The sequence below is a fragment of the Dermacentor variabilis genome, chromosome 5 (assembly GCF_050947875.1).
Source record: "Dermacentor variabilis isolate Ectoservices chromosome 5, ASM5094787v1, whole genome shotgun sequence".
NCBI classification, from domain to species: Eukaryota; Metazoa; Arthropoda; class Arachnida; order Ixodida; family Ixodidae; genus Dermacentor; species Dermacentor variabilis.
Genome location: NC_134572.1, coordinates 2,688,906 through 2,707,675, shown reverse-complemented (window position 1 = coordinate 2,707,675; position 18,770 = coordinate 2,688,906). Strand labels below are relative to the sequence as shown.

Sequence of the window (18,770 nt, the reverse complement as noted above, 5' to 3'; positions counted from 1 at the left end):
ACCAGTATAGTGGCCCTTGTTCCAGGCACTTCCGCGGTCCGAAAGTGCTTTCTGCCTGAGACCTTTGTAAGAGGGTCTTAACGGGTACAAAGACAAAAATGTAAGGCTTTTGCCGACTACCTCGCGATAGTGCTCGTCACCATGAGCCTTTGTGTGAGCACTATATGACGAAGGATTCTCCGCGCGATTTTTAATTACCACTGTCCTGCGCAATTTGACCAGTAACGCAGCGGGAACGCTTGTTTTGGGTGGCCATGAGGTGGGCGTTGTCGCAAGTAGTTCTGTGCCGGATATCCCCAACACACACATACAAAATCGTGAGCCATTCTACTCTGTGATGGCGGATCACCAGCGAACCTGTTTAGCGCACGACACGGGGTGACAGAATCTTGAAGAAAGGTACGTACATATTAAACGATGTATTTGGGAAAAGTTTATTTCTACAAGTCACAATCACGGGATAATTCCACCAGGACGATAACATACACAAAGTACGAGGCATTCACGTTTTCAAAATAGTGTCCAAATCCTTACTCGCTGTTACCGCAACAGCGTTAAGAGGAAGCTTTAGCTCGAGTGCTCCTATCTAAATACATGTAAAAGGAGAATTCGTTTTTCTCGGCAACCACTGCACCAAATTTGACAAGGTTTGTTGCATTTAAAAGAAAAACTTAAAATCTAGTGACTGTTGGTTTCGAATTTTTGAGTTAGGTCGTCAATCTTTTATTAAAAATTGTCGAAAATCAAAAATTTTCAAAAAACGAAACTATCAAGTTTACAACTCTGTAACTCAACCACTAAAGATTATAATACAATTCTGTGAATTGCATCTAAAAGTACATCCATAGCGGACAAAATTGATATGTTACACATGAATATAAAAAAATTTAATCATAGGGAAATACAACTTTTGTAAAACCATTGTAACCAACGTAACAAATTCATGTAAGATGTAAAATGACATATTGAATTTGTCCGCTTTGAATGATCTAATGGATGCCGTTTACAGAACCGCGATATCAGTTCTTGATGCATAGCTATCAATTTGTAAACTTCGTGGTTATATTTTTTTCAAACGGTCAAATATTTGAAAATCGCTTTAGGAAAATTCAAGCCCTAAATCGAAATTCCGCTTCCAACAATCACTAGAATTTAAATTTCTCTTTCAAATGCAACAAATTTTATCAAAATCGGTCCAGGGGTTATCTCATAAAAACGTTTTTGCGTTTTACATGTATTTGAATAGGCCGCGTCGGAGTTGGGCCCGAACTAAAGCTTCCTCTTAAGGCCCACATTGCACACAAAAATTGGAGGACGCTTAAGCTTCGCCTTCAAGAGTGGAACGCGACAGCGTTCCCGTCGACCCGCCAAGGGGTGTAAGACAATGGGCTACGGCGCAGCGACTACGCGCCCCGCATCGGACGCGGTGAGCGTCGAGCAACGCAGCGTTTGGCGCGACAACGAAATGTGCGCCTGAGCAAGGGATGCACGCCTGAGCCTTAGAAACAGCGCGTTTCTAAGGCAACACCGCGTTCACTAGAGGCGCTTTTGTACCGCTTTGAAGCATTGAACTCGTGGCTCAGTGGTAACGTCTCCGTCTCAGACTCCGGAGACCCTGGTTCGATTCCCATCCAGCCCATCTTGGAAGTTGCTTTTTATTTATGAAGTGCCTGCCGTGATTTATCGCTCACGGCCAACGCCGCGGACGCCGACGCCGACACCGACACCGACGCCGACGACACCGGCTTTTCTGCGACACGAGCTCCTTAACGCTATCGCGTTAATATTTGATGTCTGCGTCGGACGTTGCTTGGTGAAATCGTTCCGAACCACTATCACGCAGGCCCTCCGCGTGGCCCAGATGCGTTCCTGAACTAATTGAAGTCCTCAAAGTAAGATACATCAGAAAAATCGTAAAGTATGACCTGAACACAACCTACAGATATGATAGCGTCGGAGTTTAATTTAAATGTACCAGCAAAAGCAATTCTGTTATGCAGAAGCTCAAACACAAACCCCTTTCCCGAGCGGCGCGGCCCGCTCGGTTCCTCGCAGCACCATCGCGCTTGTCTCCGCGCAATCGCAAGAAACCTGCGGTTGCCGGGAAGCGTGACAAGGAGTCAGGGATCTTTGAAATCTATCGCGCTCCGCTCTTAAAGGTGAACCTTAAGCGTCCTACAAATATTTGTTATCATGATCGGTGGTCATCGTGACGATAATTATGCACACACTTTCTGGTATCACCTGTGTTATTAAATGCGTCCGCCACGTAAGACAATGAAAGGCTCATGCCCCCTTAAGCAATGATTCTTACCACCGTATATGAAAAATACGCGTTCCCGCCCTAAAGGCGAAGCACCGACTGCGGTAGCAAATTAGTAGATAGCTGTACGAAGTAAGGACAGTAGTTTTAACGGCGGTATAAACTCGTAAATATTCGCCTACTAACTAAATTAGCAATGATAGAATGTGTAATCGTGACTCAACGAGGACGTACAAAGAAACAGAGACACGGAGACAGCGTTGAGTTTCTGTCTGCTTCATTCTACGTCCTTGTTCCGTCGCGCTTACAAATTCTGTCACGGATTCAGACCAACTAGCCCGTCAACGTGTTTGTGCTAAATTAACCAGCACGGTGTCACGCGCGCGTAGGGAAACGTGAACACACATCGCTCGATGACAGCGTAAACTGTCTGTGAAAATGCTGGAGTTAGGAATCGCGGCAGCAGCTGCGAGCGAATTGACCTCCGTGCATCTGTCGCTTCAACGCGAACGAAACGTCGAAAGCATAGCGCATACGAAGCTACCGGGACTGGGCGCACTCTGCAAACATCGCAGATCGCTTTAGAGATGAGGCCCGCGCGGCAGATCGCTTTCAATGTACACGAGTTTCGGCAACGCGTCCCTACGGCGTCCGCGATTCGCGTGGCCAACGCCGTAGAAGACGCCGCGATTATGTCCACTCTGTATGGAGCGGCGGGCGAGGATGACATCAAGGCACCCTATAGCCCTCTAGAGGGTGTCGCCCTAGCAGCCGCAGGAGAAGAACACCCCTCCTCCCTCTCGCCTGAACCCCCTGCCTCGCGCACCACAGGACACGGCACGCATACAGGCTGCATTCCTCGTTCGCGCACGCGAGATTGAACCAACGTTCTTAGACATACTTCAGTTTCACAGCTCCGCTCGGGAGGTGGTCGAAATGGTGGTCACGCGAACTAGTAGCGCTTCGATCGAGTCTTTCGTCACTTCTACCACTTCTAGTTTCGCTTCTGCTTTCATTTCTGTTTTCATTTCGGTGGTGCTGCTTCGTCTGTCGCTACTGAGGTCATGTTGTTGGCGTCGTCTGATGTGCTGCGGTTTCTTGCGGTGAAAAATTTCGCGCAGATGCATTTCGGCGTCTCATAATAGGAAGATGTTTCTTACGCAGTTCTGCTTTGCCCGTGGCTGCTCCAGCAGCCAGATGAAGCGTGATGCTGGTAGTCACTATTTTTTTTGTTTTTCGCACCACATCGATTGCAGAGAGTTTAAGGAAACAAATGCTCCGCCGAAAGAAAGAATGCTCCACAGATAAGTCCGACGTCTGTGAATGTCATGTTGAGGATGACGATCTATGTTTTAATTCTTGAGAACAAACATATAGTGATTCCAGCTCTGGAAACATGGACGCTTGGTCACGGCGCGATACCACGACTTAGTTATTCCCGGTCTTCGCGAACACATCTCGAAGCCAATAAATGGGATGCGAAAGCAAAGTTCGCCAACAGAAGCAGCTCGAGTGTTGGCAGTCACTTCGGCGGAAGCTTACAGGGATGCACTTCATGCAGGTGGCAAACCAATTGTACTTGGAACGTTGTTGTCTTGTGCTTGCCTTCGAAATATGCGCCACTGACTGTGAGCAACAAGCTCAAGACCGTGATATTGCCTTCTGTACTCTGAACGCTTTAATTTATTGAAGATGACACCATGCAGCAGCGACATGTGAATCATTTTACACGAAGAAACTCGTACGTGGAATCCTTTGCGTTATGGAAAGCGCTGTCCGTGAAGAGCATGACACCTAAATTGCTGCATGAAAACCTACAACAAAATGCACAAAATGCTATTTCGAGAGGCTATAGTACGTTCAAAAGCATAATTGAAATCATTCTCACAGAAGTAGATGGTTTGACAATTAAGCACGGCCATGTGTGCATGACATCAAGCCAAAGTAAAACAGCGACATACGAGGTCATATGTGCACCACAAACAGTGTAGTACAGTACCTTCAATAGCTTTTGAACGTTGTCTTGCTGTAGAGGCAACTTTGTTCGAGCAAGCCTCTGAACACAACCCTAAAGCGACTACAGAAACATAGGTATGGGCAGTATGATGAAGAAAAATGCCTGTACCTTCAAATGTACGTGAGCCCAGCTGTACCCTCTCAAGCCTCTTTATTCGCAGAGATATAAGGTGGTTCAAAACAATCCTGGCATATTCATTGTTATTGAAAGCGTACATAATTTAACATTAATTTATCACACTTTCGTGAATCCTGCTTCCGGCGATTTATTCTGGAACATCCTAGTTAGGCTGGAGAAACCATCCGCGAGTGCCTACATTTGGATGGGAAGATATGTAATGGTTTACATAAGTAATCAAGTTTTATGTGATCATGCGTACTCACTTGACAAGAACGAAAAGAAGAAAAAGGATATAAAACGACCACTTACAGAGCACGTGCACATGACCTGCCAGTAAAGAAATGCAGGATTACTTTGGAAAAATTGATCAGGTAAATAAAAATTGGAGGACCCTTAAGCTTCGCCTTCAAGAGTGGAACGCGACAGCGTTCCCGTCGACCCGCCAACGGGTGTAAGACAATGGGCTACGGCGCAGCGATCACTTACGAGGCGCCCCGCATCGGACTTTGCGCCCACCTATCACGCGGTGAGCGTCGAGCAACGCAGCGTTCGGCGCGGCAATGAAACGTGCGCCTGAGCAAACGGAACGAACCAAAGAACTCGTTGTGTCGGAGGGGGAAACGATCTACGCCAGCCAAACGTCGTGATCGGCACGGGCAGAGAGATTGATAGATAGTAATCTAAAAAAAGGAACGGCGCTTGATTCTGCAACCCGTGTGGGAGCACGGCGAAGCGTCGTCAGGGGAGAGGGAGCGGGGGCCGCGACGCGCCTGGCACTGGTCCCCGCACAGCCCCAATGCGCGCGTGGCGCGCCACCTGTCGGGGCAGCGCCCTACATTGAGAGGAGGGGGTCTTCTGTGTCTGCCGCAAGATGGCTCTGCGTGTGCGGTAAGCGCAGAAAAAATGTAGCGGAAACGTACTTCGCTACTCGTGTAACTGCGACTTCTGTAAGTTACATGCTCATAATTACCGATATACACCGCAGTATAACTTTCTACGGCACATTTCTAAGGCAACACCGCATTCACTAGAAGCGCTTTTGTACCGCTTTCAAGCGTCGAACTAGTGGCAGAGTGGTAGCGTTTCCGTTTCACATTCCGCAGACCCTGGTTCGATTCCCACCCAGCCCATCTTGGAAGTTGCTTTTTATTTATGAAGTGCCTGCCGTGATTTATCGCTCGCGGCCAACGCCGCGGACGCCGACGACACCGGCTTTTCTGCGACACGAGCTCCTTAACGCTATCGCGTTAAAAGACTCCTGTTACGTTCTCCAGGGTAGCGTATCCCACAGGTGCTGACTGGTTGCGACGCCTGTTTATCCAGGCAAGGAAGAGACGATTTCTAGTGCGAAATTTGCACGGTTTATTTATTCAACGGTTATTGAAATATGAGAAGAGAATGAAGTTAAGAAGTACACTGCGGGGGGCCCTTTAAAGTCGCAATCACACAAAAGGGCCTGTAAGCACTGGTGGGTGCCAGCCAGACCGGCAACCCCTCGAGACAACCAAAACAAATAGGGAATTCACCCTTCGTTTTGATGAGGCATAGTAGTCGAGCATCCTTAATGTTAGTTAATGTTAGCATTGTCTCCACAATGTTAGTTGCCACTTTTGTTCGTAGGAAATAAAATAATCATTTGACCTATGAATGTTCTGTTGTCCAATCAGTTCTTCCCACTGGCTGCCGGTCACATTGAAGGTATGGTCGCAATCAAAATTGGGTGGCCATGGCTCCGGACGCAGGAGCGGCTGCGGCGCCACACCGCGGCGCTGCCTTCTCTATCGGGCGCCTGCTTTGAGGGTGCACCGAGTGGCGCCAATCTTCACCCTCACCATAGTGAACTAGCAGGCTTTCTAGTGGCGCGACCGAAGCGCGCTCCCCTTGCTTGTCTGCGCTTGTAGAGAAAGTAGCGGCGGCGCTGTCATCTCCCAATCTTGTCATTTAGTTTGCTCTGCGGCATGGCCGGCGTGGCTTTTTCCGTGTCATGTGCTTGTTTATTCTCGTGAAAAAAAATAAGAGCAGCGTCTAAACCATTGTTACGCACCAGGTTGCAGAACTGGATTTGCGCATGTGTAACAAAGTTGTAGGTTATCTTTCTTTAAAGCCCCGAAATATGAAGAACGACGACTTCTTTGGGAACGTAACCTCCATCGGCTTGACAAGCCGCTTGACGCCAATTGCGCCGTGCGCGGGTTGCACCTTGAATCGCATTTTATTGCCGGAGACTACGTGCATACCATTAATGGTGTTGAACTTCGAATGCCAAGGGAAACACTACGCTTGCCTCTAATGCAGTTCCGACGATATTGCCGAACCTGCATGCATATTGACACGAACTACTCTGGCTCCGCAAAGCGGCGTTAATTGCCATTAATTGTCTTAGCTATTACAGTCTTACCAAGAGCTTCATTGGATCAAACGTTCAAGAGTAGTTTGTAAGCTCGCTTTTGACAGTTGAAGACCAGAATGCTGGTTCGTACAAGCAGCAGCAGATGACTTGTTGCTTGATGAAGATCTTGAAGGCGCCGAACGTTCGCTTGATAGCAGCTCTCTGACTGTACTGAACCACCCATACATTATTCACTGCAGTGACTCAAGACATACTTATTATGTGGCAGACTTTGTCGCAAGGAAGTGTATACTGAAAACAAAGTGTAGTGTATGCATGAACTAGCTTTTGCTGCCTGCGTCAGATGGAAAGTGATTAAATGCGGCCGTTTTCACGAAATCTTGCAACTTCGCTGGTCTTGCAACTTGCGACTGAAATCTTGCAACTTCGTCGGCGCCGATCGCACCCAGAGAGGTGAAGGCCCGGTCATCGCACTGAGCGCATCTCTGGCTTGTACACGCCAGTTTGTGTTGCTGACAGGTGACAGCCATATCATTGCTAATCGCTGAAACGCCTAATGAACGAGGTATTCCCGCGCTGGTCATAATTCACCCGTGTCGAGAACCATTTTGACGAGGTCGTCGGCCCGTTCCCCATAATCGTGCGAACCGTCACCAAAGGGTGTCGCGGGGTGAACGGCCGATCACAACAGCCCGTCCACCACCAGGAAGAGAGCTCGAAAGGGGGCAGTTCATCGGTGCCCCTTGATGAGGGCTTGGCCGCTCAGCAGGCGCAGCTCCGGCTGGAAGTCCCAGGCTGGCCGGGAGGATCACGTCCAATGGTCATCTTGGAGGGAGGGTCGGCTGCAGGTCGTAGGCTCGGAACTGGCATTTTAGTGAGCAAGTCCGCACAGCGCCCGAGCAGCGACAAGGCAAGCGCCCTAAACCCCCTCCGAGATATGCCAGGTAATACTCCCTCTCCCTTAATTAATCCCGAGGTCAGAATCAGTGAGCGCCAGAAAGGCAGCCGTAGGGAGCACTGCTCAAACAAACTTAAACAAATTGATTGGTAATTTATAATTCAGACCCTAAACAAAGTTTAAATGGTAGTGTGCCTAACGTTTTGATGAATTTCGTTTCTATCGTGTGTCAAAGAAGGCGCAACTCACGCAGCTCTGAGGCAAACTATTAACAAGCGGAGATTGTTTTAAACATACGTGAACAAACAATAATTGAAACACACACACACACACACACACACACACACACACACACACACACACACACACACACACACACACACACACACACACACACACACACACACACACACACACACACACACACACACACACACACACACACACACACACACACACACAAAACTCTTCATGTTCCCTATCGCGAAATAAACACTTATCAGAAGACAAGCTCATGAGCCGGCTACTTGCCTAATCCATGCACATTCCCCCGTCAACCTGTCCGCGGGCACGTGCGATGAGTGGATCATGTCCACGATAGCCGCTGAGTCACGGAGAATACAGCAGTTTTGGACATTTATGGTCATGTCTCGCAAGTAAGGCTCTAGCAGCCGCACGTAGTCGTCGTTGTCCGTTAGCAACGAAAAAGCTACCTTTTCCTTGCGCAACCAATCGCCAAATGACCGGTTTCGTGAGACTGAAAGCACGCATTTGGTTTCTGTGCCTCGTACGGTTTAGCTCGGTTCTTCTGCTTTCGTACTTACCAGCGCCTATAGGTGGCGCGGAGAACGCTTCTGTATGGAGGGGATAGAGGTGATGGAGGCGACACGAAAGCGTGCGCGTCTCCAGGTGCTGGCGGCTTACGGGCTTCTGGTATCTCTAACCGCAATCCTTGACCTTGCTAAGGAAACGCAGAGATGTGTTGTAGAAGGAGAGGGTGCGTTTGACGTTGGCCATATAATATGCTGTGGAATACGAGCGACGACAAGCGCGGCTGTCGAGGTCGAGTCACTCTGCCTGCAGACAAGCGCCGTAAAAGGCCCCCCGCATACTATAAAAGTTCAAGTCTGCAATGTAACCGGTGCCGTAAAGGTCAGTATTTCTCCTTACGTTTTTTAAGCTATACGTGATGTACGAGAATTGACACCAAGCAGTTAATTGGTAGCGCTCGGATGTAAATAAAGCGCAGTACTCCCCATGCCGCTGCATAAAATGAACGGTGTGTGCATTGATGATTTTTATGCGCATTCATGGCTCCCTGCAATAGCTTAGTTGTGGAATTCTTGTTAAAAATGCCAGATAACACGACAACATTTCAGTAGTGCCGATTTAGAAGATATGAGCTAGACGACGTGGTGTGCCCGCGTCCCGTTTCCAGCAATATTAGCATTTTCGCGTGCTGTACGGCGATTTCGCCAAAGTGCAACGCGTTAAATGAAAAATTTTTTGCTAACTTTTCGGGCTCAAACTGCGCTACTTCGTCGTTCTAGTGTCATAAAAGGCCAAATGTGTTTTTTCGGCTTGCACAATTAAATATGCATGTGGAAGCCTGCGAATTTACCCTGTAAATAATTAGCGCAGTTTTAAGGTCGTTTGCGTGCTTAACATGGTTTGTTTGTTTTCAGGGAGAATGCACGTGCATGGCCGGTCTCTCTGGTCAATGCAAACATGTGTTTGCCACTTCGATATATTTGAACAGGTAAAACTTTTTACAACATGTGTTTGTTCATTTTCGTTAGTTAACTTGCCTCTAATGTGCACCAAGTGATAGTGAATGTGTTTACTTTATGTGGAACTAAGAGCCACATTGTAAAAGGCGAACATATAAGCCAATGGCAATGATGCCTTTTCAATGCCATCTGGTGCTTGTTGTTGCACTTAGAACCGAGTTTCAAGAGCATGTTTCTACTTAGCAATCAAGTGTGTGTTGCTTCAGTCAATTCATGTGGGCACAGGCTGTATTGATAACCACAGAATGCCCAGAAATGTTTTAAACCGTCTGTGCTTTTTTATTTGTTTACTGTAGGATTTTGATTCTGAATCTGCTGTAAAATGTAGTTGATGTAACTTACTAACACGGACGCAAAGGATGATACAAAAGGGAACCAACGTACACAAGCGCTAACGCAGAACTGAAATAGTTCCCGTCTGGCTCATCTTTTTCCGCACTACCAAGTTACATCATAGAATTCCAACCAGCCCCATCGCGACACTGTTAAGAAACTTTTTCTTGAATCATATGAAAGGTGCACAAAAAAGCCCAAACAGAGCGTATCTCAGCAAGGTATGTTTATTTTGATGTACAGGACAAGTGCCACTTCCCTGGATTCATTGTCATGCACGGATGTACAACAACAGTGGGGACGTACCAGTGCTGCCAGCATCTACAAATCAAGGCCAACTAGTTTGTTTTGCCACGTCGAGCAGCTTCAACCGAGAAGTGTCCCTGAAGATGTTCAAGCCCTGATTAGGAAAGAACTTATTGGTGCAGTACCACATTCTGCACTGGCAAAACGCAAAATTCGTGCAAGGAAAGTCAACCTCTTTCTCCAGCAATTCGACCATAGTCCGCGCCATCGACACAATTTTCACACAAGGTTGCTACTTGAGAGAGTACACAAAACTTTCATTTTTTGAATCCGTGCTAGATGGTGAAAAACAGTCCTGAAAAGGTTTACTCTTGAACATCTAAATGGAAATGAAAAGAGTTTCAATCTTCAAAATGTGTGCCTCTGATATGCCAAAGCTAGGGAAATATGCCGCGAGACAACTGATTAGTCATCCACTCTGCGGCACAGCGAAAGAAAAAAAAAGAATTACTGGAAGCTTCTGCAGAGATCTTTACACGTTTGAAGAAAGTGGTACACGCAGTTTGGAAGCAAAGCTGGACAGGCTGTACTGCAGGGAGCCTCTCAAGGGAAATGAAGCCACAATGTATGAATAAAATAACGAGCCTCTTGTACTTGAAGTGTACGAGAAGACACAACCAAAGCGTGAGCAAGCTGGGACTCGTCGTCATTCCAGATGTTCCTTGGCTTGGCTACAGGCCGGATGGAATAAGTCAGCAGAGGGGAACAAATGTCTTGCGGGAAGTGAAGTGTCCTGTTCTAGGCAAGTACTCTAGCATACAAGACCTCGTAAGTGCTAGGAAGCTGGTAATTATTGTGTGTGATGGAGAAAATTATGTACTGAGACGTGCTCACAAGTATTATACCCAGGTTCAACTGGGCATGCTCCTCCTTAAGATGAAGGTGTGTCATTTTATAGTATATTCAAAAGTCGAGAGCCTAGTCATTCATGTGCCGAGAGACGCCTCGCATATGCAGGCATTTGTAGACAGACTGCAGTATGTCTAATTCAAAAGGGCACTACCTAAGCTTGTGCAGATTAGCGAGGCTGTAAAGTACGTTGATTTTCATAGCTTTTTTCCTTGATGATGACTTCTAGAAAAGGTATTCAGTACTTTGTAATATTTAAGAATTGCAATATATGTAAAAAAATTAGGCGATTGTTAATTTATAATTACTGTTCACTGTCTGCTAAAGAAAGTATAGCAAATTGTGAGAACTGAAATGGCAAGAGTTTTTGAAACATCGCATAAGGAAAATGAGTAGTTCAAATTTTGTTCTATGTTTTGCAGCATAAGCATACAGGGTCACCTGCGAATTTTGCTTGTATTCTGTCATTTAGGGCTTTTGGATGTCTAGTCACGGAGTTTCATTTTTACGCTACAACCTGTAATGTTTTCCCTGCAAATGACACCTTTACAAGTGTCTACAGTGCACGTGTTGCACAAAAAAGAAAGCTGTTAATCTTTCTTTGTATGAGCAATTATTTAATTTAAATTCTTCGGAAAGCTAGTCACACAGCAGCTTATAATTCCTGAAGAGCTTGTTTGCAGTCACTCTAAAGTGGTTGAGCAAATATAAGTATAGTTTTTTACTTGCAAATTAGTGTTTTTGCATTTAAAACTGGTTCTTTCTACCTTATATAGTTGGCTGCTTTTTTTGGACTTGACAGTACACGCATCATACTTATAAACATACTACAATAAACATTCCTGCTGTAAATATGTGTCTGTGCTTTGCTGATATTCAATATTTACTACTTATATTAGAAAATGTTGATATTCGCCCACCTCTCAACTTTCACATGTGTCTTAACTTAATGTGTAGACATCACTTCCATGTGTATAAGCTGTCTGGAAATAAATGTATGCCAGATGCGAATACAGGTGTGGTATAGTTGGGACAGTTGTCAGTTGTCTGTGTCATGAGTTGTTAAAGGACACCGGAGAGACTCGAAGCAAAAAAAATAATCGGCTACAACTTAAGGGCAAACAAGTCGATGGACACAATACAAAACAGTCTTTAGTGCGACATGTCATGCAAGAAAGTAAACAAACTACATCGAGAGTGCATAGTGTCCAAAAACTGTGAATGTCGTCTCACAGTTTCCCACTTGGCGTTATAGAAGTGGTGGGTCAGTGGTCGTGGTGGTTTGTTTCTCCTTGGAGGCTAATCGAAGCACCGGTGGCACTGTTATATAGCTGTCTTTGACGGTCGACAACACATCGCCGTGATACCGTGTGCAATACCTGTCCACGTTGTACTCGAGAATCTCGGCTGCCGTCAGCACCTCTGGTGGACCTCAACCCAGATACAGGCTCTGCGGCCAGTGCTTATGGTTACCCTCAAAGACACGTGCGTAATGGCACTGCAAGAAGTGCTGCTCAGCAGAAATCACCCTTGGTCCCACGAATGGCCTAAACAGCTGTATTGGGTGGGCTTCCCCCAGCACAGGCCCACGACTGGAATGGCAACAGCAGCTCTAGTACTGGGACGGTGCACTGGTCCTGCGGCTTCGGCGGCTTCCCAGCTAGAGCTCCCTCACGTTCGCCATGCAGTCCCACTCTTCCTTCTCGCATGCTTGTATATTTGTCACCTGCTCTCGGTTCACATTCTTCTCGTCTTTGCGGTTGCAGTGCCCACAAGTTCAAAGCTGTACATTCAGGTGACGCATTGCAATGTACACGACAAATTGATGAAAAAAAATAACCATCACGCCTATTATTTATTTATAATTGAACAGCTGATGATGTCACGAAAACTAAGTGGAATATAAACCAAAAGTGATTGTTCTGTTAAAGTAACATTGACACTCGCCAGACTGTCTTCCGGTAACCATAACAATATGTGTCTGATCAATACTGATAGAAAGATTAAAATTGATCAAGAAGAAACAAGCCAATCTAGACGCAGTAAGGATAAAAGCAAATCAATTCAGGCTGGTACTTGCAAACAAATATGCAGCCTTAGAACAGAGAGATGAAGATGACATAGAGGTAGTGAATGAAATTGTAACTAGGCCGGCTTCAGAAGTAGCCATTGAAGCGGGAGGTAAGTCACCAAGGCAACCAGTAGGTAAGCTCACCCAAGTAGCAAATGGCCTAAGAAGGAAATGACAAAGAATGAAAGTGTCCAACTCAAGAGATCAGATAGAATTCCCGGAACTGTCAAAACTGATAAAGAAGGAGAAAATACGGGATATTCGAAATTATAACGTGCGAAAGACTGAAGCAGTAAAAGATTAACGCAGCATGAAATCAGTGAGAAGGAAACTTGGCATAGGTCAAACCAAGATGCTTGCACTAAAGATAAGCAGGGTAATAGTACCCGCAATTTTGAAGATGTAAAAGCAGCAAAAGAATACAAATGGGTTGCCGCGCATACGGCAGACATTGCTAGATCCTGACTGGAAGCCTACCATCATCATTAAAAAGAAAGATGTACAATCAGTGCATGCTACCGGTGTTAACATATGGGCAGAAGCTTGGATACTGACAAAGAAGCTCGAAAACAAGTTAAGGAACGCGCAAAGAGCGATGGAAAGAATGTTAGGCATATAATCAAGACACAGGAAGATGGTGGTGTGGATAAGAGAGGAAAACAGAGATACCCGATATACTTATTGACATTAAAAGAAGAAATGGAGCTGGGCTCATCATGTAATGCGTAGGTTACGTAACCGGTAGACCATTATGGTTGCAGAATATGTGCGAAGCGAAGGGAAGTGCAGTAAAAGTACGGGAGAAATCTAGCTGGGGTGATGAAATTAAGAAATTCGCAAGCAATAGTTGGAATCTGCTGGCGCAGGAAAGGGATAATTGGAGATCGGAGGGAGAGACCTTCGTCCTGCAGGGGACATAAAATAGGCTTGTGATGACGATGATGATGAATTGTGTCAGCTTCGCAAGCACGCTTACTGAAATTTATCATCAGCCAATATTGGTGCGCACAAGTTAGTTAGCCCACACGCAACTGTGAACAGCTCGTTGATAAAGTTAAGTTCAAGAGCTCAAATATTTTAACTCGTTCTATTGGTCGTTCTACAAGAACCTGTGCCCTAGCAATATTAGCTATCCTAAGGTCATCATTGCGGTCAAACTGGCAGTCCTTTTTAGAAAAAGTTGGCCGAATTACGCCAATTGCACGGGTACTGCAGAAGTGACCAAAGAAAAAACCCCTATCAACCATAATGTCATCGGTGAATGATTCAAACTTCTCCAATATTGCACAATATCGCTGTAATGGCCTTGTCTGAGGCTCGTCCACCAAATGCTTCACTGATGAATGTTATTGTGCTAGTTAGACTTACACATATGAGAAATTTTACATTGTAAGTCGACTTGTACTGTGAATATGTCAGTAGCTGACATTTCTAAGTAGCTGACATTTCACACACCGATACCTTTCAACTGGGATTTCTGTGCAATGTACACCTCGCGTTCTCGGATGCTGCTTAAAGTGCAAAGGCATATTGTTTAGAATTTCCTTCTTTGAAGGGCACTTAATGGCAGCTTTCAGCACTGCAGCCATAAAGGGCAGTGTGTGCACAAAATATCTGTGTACGGACGAACTACTGCATTGAAAAAGTACAGTGAGACAGGAAAATGACATAGCCCGTTTCAGAACTATAAACACCAAAATACATCTGTCCCTTACAGAAGCTTCCATCTTATTCACTGCCTCATACTTCTCTACGAGTGAAACAATCTTGTTTAGAAGTACATGGCAAGGTATGCCAGTCAAAGTATTTAGGTGAGCGTCACAAAGAAGCACGTCCGAAATCCTAAATTCCTGTGTGAAGTGCAATGCGTTCACTTGAATGGATTTGTTTAGCTCGGGTGTATGGCCCAGCTCTTGAAGTTCAACAAGTGCCCTTGCGGCGTCTTGTTCTGTAACGTAAGAAAAAAGTTAGAGCGAAATTGGTACAGTTTTAAGCTAAAAGTTACCTGCTGTTGTTCGTGCGCAAGAGCTTGACAGGGGGAAGCCAATCCTACACAGGTGGGTCTGCAATACAATGAAGGTGAACTAAATACTTCATAAAACAATGTGAAGTGTCCTGCAACACGGTGTATTCAGTCCTACAGCAAAACAAAACATGATGCATTGCACTGGCTTGCGTTTGCGCTAAAATTCAAGATCAGAGAGAGAGAATCAGACGCGAAAGGTGGGGAGGTTGGCGGGGATGTTACCTGGAAAGTAAACATCCAGTTTGCTAACTTGGTGCACAAGGCAAAGGGTAAGGGTGGTGCCGAAATGTTACGAAGAAAAGCACAAAGTGTGAGAAGAATCATATAAAAAAACACATGCACGCACACAAAAGAACACTATTGCGTCAGAGTCACTCCCCTAGGTTATCAGAAGAGTATAGGCTTGGGCTGGACCCTCAAAGCAGGTGCCCGATGGAGAGAGCAGCGCCGCGGTGTGGCCCCGCAGCCACTCCTGCGCCCGGAGCCGTGGGCCGCGTATTTTTGATTGCGACTGTACATATCTTTAGGTGCGTGAGGGACATGCAAAGAGGCATGCACAAATTAGGTTTATTAGACAACCAACAAATGGCGGGCGGAGTTTACCGGGCACATTCAGTTTCCAGATGGGAGTTTTGTTTGTTTATTGTTTATAGCTGATACATATGCCAATCATCTACGTTTATATTACTTTAACGAATTAACGTACGTCCTTACTTCGCCAATTACGCATTTTGGGGTCGATACAAGGCATTGCACTTTTGGCGTGACAGTCAGATTTTAAAGAGGGTACTAGCCAAGGAATGGTTCTTAATGCCGCTGCAGATTATATACAGGCGCTCGTCTTTATTACACATGTTATGAATACGCTGCTAGAAAAGAGCACTGAGCAGACCAGTATGGCGCTTCTGACTAGGAAAGGTTGGTTGGAAAACCGAATCATCGCGCCCGGCCGTTCACTTGCCCTGTACAGCTACAGCCTCGATGCGCCAACCACACGTGCATTTCGAGGTCGGCACGGCAATATTTCGTTTTTTTTTATTAACCTTGGCATGACATTTTGAGCGGGCAGCTAAACCACGTTCAGTGACGAGCAAGTGGTACAGGTTGAACGACGCGTCGCACCAGTCATACTAGACGAAGCACCGTGCGTGAAGAGAGACGCGACTGCAAATCACATTGACACAGATATATCGACACAGTAAAGTCGCTGTTCCTTAAGGGCGGCAGGTTTGTCACAAAATTCAGAGTTCGTATCTAAACTACATCTACCGACAGATAAGCGCTACAGGCTAGTTCGTGCAAACGACTCATTGTAGCAGGAGCAGACAACGCGTGGCGCGTGGCGAAAGATGCGACTGCAGCGCCTGTAGTTCCAGTGACAGCCGCTGTGGCCAAGCCGGCCAGCGGGCTCGATAGGGCATTTTTATGGAAACTCTATGCGATAGGGGGCTGCGAAACTGAAGTATGTCTAAGAACGTTTGAGATTGAACGGTGTTCGCCATAGAGTTTCTAAATAAGTAGTAATATGAAACTCTACGGTGTTCACCTCATGCCCCTAAATTAAATAAAGGTAGCGCTATCAACTCTCTCCTGCGCCGGCGTTGGCTCCTCCTAGGCGGCGCTGATGTCGCAGACGCTCTCCGAAGCAAACGCTGTCGCTACTTGGCGCTCGCGCTTTTGAAACCGTACTTTGATCGGATTTTGTTTTTGTTATATCGTGACTGGCTGCCAAAACATCAAGAGTGGATATCTGAATATCGTTGCGCTTGGTTGGTTCAGTCAACGCCTCCTCTATTTTTTTCAATGCTAGTGCAATCGGTCCCTCCCCAATGGGCATAGGTTGGCGCACTCATTTCAAAGGCGTGAGTGCGAGTAAGTGTCAGTGAGTACCTTTCTTGATTTATGTTCGACCTTTGCCCTCACCCAGTTTGTTAAAGAGCCTACCCGTGTCACTGCAATTTCTGGCAACATCCATGACCTCGTCTTAACCACATTTCCTGATGCAATTTCTTCATTGTCAATTATACCTGGTTTAAGCGATCATTCCGTGATTCATTTTGCAATCCCCTTACGCTCACCCTAGCGTCTAAAATACTGTCAGAAAATTCGTGACTACAGTAGAGCAGATTATTCCTCGATCAGTAACGAGTTGAAAACTTTTGCCGATTTCTTTTTTCCACACTTCTGGGGAACATCTATCGCAGAAAACTGGCTCCTTTTCAAAAAACAAGGTGGAAACACTTAGTGTAAAATATATTCCCACTCGCCTACTATCTCCATGCAATCGGGCTCCTCGGCTGAACTTGTGTTTAATACGGCTTCTTAACAAGATAAGACGCATTTTTTTACGCTTCGAGCTGTCTGGGGAAACCAAAGCAAAAGCTGCCTACGTAGCTATCACATCGGAATATAAAATGGCCATCCGCTCAGCCAAGAATTACTTTTTTTCGGAAACATTACCACATCGCTCACAACTGATCCTAAGAAGTCTCGGAACGTTATCAATGTACGCAAACCTAAATAAATTGTTCTGAAAAGTGACGCTGGATTTCCGGTCCCCAGTGAGCTTTGCTCAACGGTCTTTAACAACACATTTTCGCTATCTTTTTCTGACCCTCTAATAGATGATTCCCGTCCGCCCGTGCGTTTACGTACCTTGAGATGGAGCCGATTTCGATCTACGTTGATGGCATATACAATTTGATTAAAAAAACTGAACTTTCCTTATCGGCAGGTGTTGATACCACAAATTACGAATTCCTTAAGAGTACTAACTGCCTTCTTGTCATATATTTTTACACAGTCTTTGCAGAGTTCAACACTCCCGGACGACTGGAAGATGGCGAAGGTGATTCCAGTCCGCAAATCTAGTGATATACATAACTCCTTAAACTACCGGCCGATCTCCTTAACTTCTATTCCATGCCAGTTATTAGGGCACATAATCTACTGCAACCTGATTAATTTTCTCGAGTCTAATAATTTTTTTGCGTCACAGTAGCATGGTCTTCGCCAAGAAATTGATCTTGTGAGACTCAATTATTAACCTTTACTAATGATTGTCTTCCGTTTTAGATCGAGCTTCAGTTATTGTGTGCATCTTCCTTGACTTCCATCTTGATTGTAGCTTACTTTAGTGCATTGAATGCTTCTTGCGGTATAGAACACAGTAAGTTTCTGTTAATGATCATGACTCCAAATCATGCAATGTAACATCCGGTGTTCCTCAGGGGTCAATCCTTGGGCCTCTTCTTTTTCTAATTTATAATTATGGCCTACCTGATTCTGTTACTTCTAACATAAGGCTCTTTGCAGACAACTGCGTTCTGTACCGCGTAATTTCTAATAAGTCTGACTTCTCCGTTCTTCAATGTGACTTAAATAAAATTTCTTCTTGGTGTGACACATGGCTTTTGAAACTAAACATTAACAAATGCAAAACAATGAAGGTGTCTCGAAAGATTAACCAGTCAATTTCTCAGGGCTATGATCTTAACGGTTGCCCTCCTCAGTTCGTCGACAGCTGCAAGTATCTAGGCGTCCATATCACTAATAACCTGTCATGGCAGAAACCTATCCACCATATTATTAACACAGATAACAGTTCCCTTGGTTTTCTTCGGCGGAATTTGCGCCTCGCTCCCGTTCCGTTGAAACTACTACTATATAAGAGGTTCGCGCGTTCTAAACTCGAGTACGCTTCACCGATATGGCACCCGTGCACTAGCTCGTTAACACAGTCGTTGG

General features: G+C 45.6%; 1 protein-coding gene across 3 annotated transcripts in view; it reads left to right on the top strand.

Annotated features, from left to right (window-relative positions):
- LOC142582172 (uncharacterized) overlaps positions 1-18,770 on the top strand; it is a 673,231-nt gene that overhangs the window by 604,590 nt on the left and 49,871 nt on the right. The gene's annotated exons all lie outside the window — the stretch shown is intronic.